At 39.0% G+C, this 3,793-nt stretch overlaps 1 long non-coding RNA gene across 1 annotated transcript; it reads left to right on the forward strand.

Annotated features, from left to right (window-relative positions):
• The first annotated feature begins 419 nt into the window (after window positions 1-419).
• Window positions 420-2,651, forward strand: LOC126992116 (uncharacterized). The gene is made up of 2 exons (XR_007746222.1): window positions 420-669; window positions 1,842-2,651. It is a non-coding gene; the product is annotated as an uncharacterized LOC126992116 (long non-coding RNA).
• The last annotated feature ends 1,142 nt before the right edge of the window (window positions 2,652-3,793 follow it).

A 3,793-nucleotide genomic window follows, 5' to 3' on the forward strand; every position in this document is an offset into this window, starting at 1 on the left:
ACCTAATTCTGTGTTAAAGCCATGGGAGATGGATTACAGATGATTTCCTTGAAATTTTCACCAAGGAATCATTCGTATTCTTTTGTCGCTCTTTTTCAAGCTCAGTTTTCTCGCCTGCTATACAGTGTTTCACCACAAATATTATTTTGTCTTACCGATGAAACGTTATGCTGCCATCCCCGCCTCTGTGGGCGCAACCAAAGGCAGAGCAAGCCGGCATGAAGGCAAAATGTTGAGGTGTGTGGGTGTCGCTCGTCCGGCCAGCCGGGCAATGTTATGGGCCATGACTGCTTCACTCCTGTGACGTCATGCCCTCTCCTCACCCGTTTTCGTTCGCTAGCCAGCGAACGAAAGCCTTCCGCGCGCGATCGGGTCTTACAGTCGCTCTTGGCTGCTTTTCGCCGCCGCGAAGCGAAAAATCGGCGTTTTGGTAAGGAGATTTTGGGGAGCGGTTGAGGTGACGAAAACGAGATTTGTAACCAATGCATTCAAAGTAAATGAGTAAATCTGCAATGATATAACATACCTAGCATGCAGAGAGCATATATAAGGCAAATAATTATTCAAAACACCTTTATTTTTGTTGTACAAGCGTTTTATTGGGCAGCGTATCGTACACCGCCAGCACAACAGAGTCTGTCGTCTAAGCCAAAGCAATGGATATTTTCGGTAAGTACATTTAGTGTTTTATTTATCTATTGACATTTCTTTTTGAAAATGTTGTATGTAGTTGTCTTCGTGGTTCATACGAGTGTGCTGATAGGGTTAACAAACTATTGCATACCTGTGGATTTGGTGGCACTCAATCAACATGAATTCTATTATGAAATATTAAGAATATATAAGACAGCCACCCAAAAAACATTCAAGGTATAATGGAACTATTCAAAGTAGTTGGTCCCAGACAGTGGGGAAGAAAAAACAAAAACTATGGAATTACACCCATCACGGGTAGTCACCAGTTTATTTGAATATATTTTTATGTACTAATCAGTACGACTGTTTGTGTTATGAATAACTAGATAAGAAGTGATAGGCTACTGTCTTACAGTGAAAGGTAACTATATTAGCTCTGATAGATTCAGACGGCATTAGGGTACTAATTATTAGGTTTGCTCAGTTCCGTGGAATCATATATAATTCTCAATCTATTTAGTCGCCATATTTTATTTTAGCAGCAATAGGTTAATTATTATCCTTAGCAGTGATAGGTTACTATCCTAATGTTGAGCTGCAGCTCTAAGATAGTGTCATTTGCCCTGACAGCTACTTCACAGTGTTTCCACAGCAATAAGATGATTTTTCTCACTTATTTAAAATACTGACTACAATATTAATTTCTTAATAATTTTTGGGAATGGCAGTTAAGGAGATTTTTTTATATTTTCTTGAAATAGCTGTGTTGTTATTCTGTAAATATTTTGCTCCATTGTTCTCGTCATTGTATTCTGGTGCAACAGTTATTTCCATACGATAAAGCATCATAGGTTACCCCAAAAATTGAAGGCAGTCTCTGAAATATACCACTCAGGTCAGGCCAAAATCTTCAGGTAGGTTATGTAGGATTGTGCAGGATAGGTTCGACTCAGCCCCCTTCCTATCTTTCAGTTTAAAAAAATTAAAGTTGGGGGCATATGCTGCATTAGCATTACAATTTGTTATTCCATTCATCACTCTGTCCCTCAGTCACTGTTATAGTGTACTTGTTTAAATTTTCCAGCTTGTTTCTTTCTCAGTTCTCTTGTTTTCTGCACACCCAACATTTATTTATTTTCATCCTAATTTCAACATGACAGCATTTTTTTTTAATAATACTTTATGTACATATGTCTCTCCCACAGGATGTGGAATTCTTCTGAGTCTTAGGATGCTTGTCACAGTGAAATACCTGGTCACAAGCAATTTCCTCTTCACCATAGCTGACTGCATATAAATTGTCGTCATCAGGTAGCAGGGCTATTGGAGATGTCAACTGATATACCTGGTACCCTTTCTACATATAATTTCTCTATCAGAGGAAGCACACCATGTGTCCGAAAAAGTTTATGATGTTGCTGGTATGGCAGGAGTGTCAGGGTCAAGGTTAGACTACACCGAGGATCAGTCCGCTCATTCTCAGTAGTGATGTACAGGCTGACGGATGAGGTCAGGCAGCAGTCTCCGTGGACCATGATATTTGTGGATGACATTGTGATATTTAGTGAAGGCAGGGAAGAAACTGAAAATGAACTAGAGAGGTGGAGGTATGCACTGTATAAGTGGGATGAAAATCAGCAGGAGCAAGACTGAGTACATGTGAGTGAGCCCTACGGAGATGGTACAGTGAGGTTTCAGCGAGTGGAGTTGGCAAAAGTTGATAAGTTCAAATACTAGGGCTTAACAGCCCAAAGCAATGGAACGTGTGCTACAGAAAGGAAGAAAAGAGTACCGTACTGGCCAGATGGAATGTAGGGAGAATGGTGACACGATCATCCAATATTTCTGCTCCAGGACAAAGCCCTGGGGCTGTCCTGTGGTGACTGTGTCCATTTATAGCATCAAAGAGCAGTCAAGATACAGATATCATAAAAGACCTTTTGGTGTAAGAAAATCTTTATTTGGTAATAAATTTACCTGTATTTTCAACATGGAAAAATAAAATATTAAACTGTGTAATCCTTTTTTTCATCACATGTACTAAGGCTAAATAAAGCTATATTATCAATAAAATATTAATATGTAATGATAAATTCTTTACCCCATGCTAAATTAATTAATAAAGGTAAAGTTGGAGGCATATGCTTTAGCGGCATGTGGCCTCATTGCTCATCTCCATCTTATTGGCCCTAGAGCTGGTTGTTGGTAAGAACTAATTATCCTGGGACATGGCTAGTGTGACAGGAGAGTTACCAGTTTATTATCCCCAGGTTATCCCAAATATCCATTTCTTTGAGTGAAGAAACAATTCCCCCTGCTTTATTTCTTAGTATTTTTAGATTAATAATACTCAAAACCATTATAATTTATAGAAAATATACAAATTCAATAGAAGTAATAAAGAAAATAACTAATCTAAGAAAACCTAACATAACCGTACCAGAACTGTCAGTGCACTGGACTGTCAGGCGCGGCTGCAGTGGTTAGGTTTGTTTAGGTTATGTCTGTTTGGTTGAGGCAGCAGTCTCTGTGGACCATGACATTTATGGATGACATTGTGATGTGTAGTGAAGGCAGGAAAGAAACTGAAATGAACTAGGAGGAGCAAGCCTGAGTACACGTGAGTGAGCCCTATGGAGATAGTACAGTAAGGTTTCATTAAGTTGGCAAAGGTAGATAAGTTCATTTACTAGGGCTTAACAGTCCAAAGCAATGGAATGTGAGCTACAGAAGAGAAGAAAAGAGAACCGTACAGGCCAGATGAAATGGAGGGAGAATAGTGACAGGATCATCCAATATTTCTGCTCCCTGGGCTGTCCTGTGGTGACTGTGTCCATTTATAGCATCAAAGAGCAGTCAAGATACAAATATCATAAAGACCTTTTGCTGTAAGAAAATCTTTACCTGGTAGTAAGTTTACCTGTATTTTCAACATGGAAAAATAAATTATTAGACTGTGTAATCCTTTTTCATCGCACGTACTAAGGCTAAATAAAACTATTTTATCAATAAAATATTAATGTGAAACAACGATAAATTCTTTACCTTTACCCCATGCTAAATAAATAAAGGTAGAGTTGGGGGCATATGCTATAGCTGCATGTGGCCTCATTGCTCATCTCCATCTTGCTGGCCCTAGAGCTGGTTGTTGGTAAGA

Source organism: Eriocheir sinensis, unplaced genomic scaffold (genome assembly GCF_024679095.1).
Source record: "Eriocheir sinensis breed Jianghai 21 unplaced genomic scaffold, ASM2467909v1 Scaffold400, whole genome shotgun sequence".
Taxonomy (NCBI): domain Eukaryota; kingdom Metazoa; phylum Arthropoda; class Malacostraca; order Decapoda; family Varunidae; genus Eriocheir; species Eriocheir sinensis.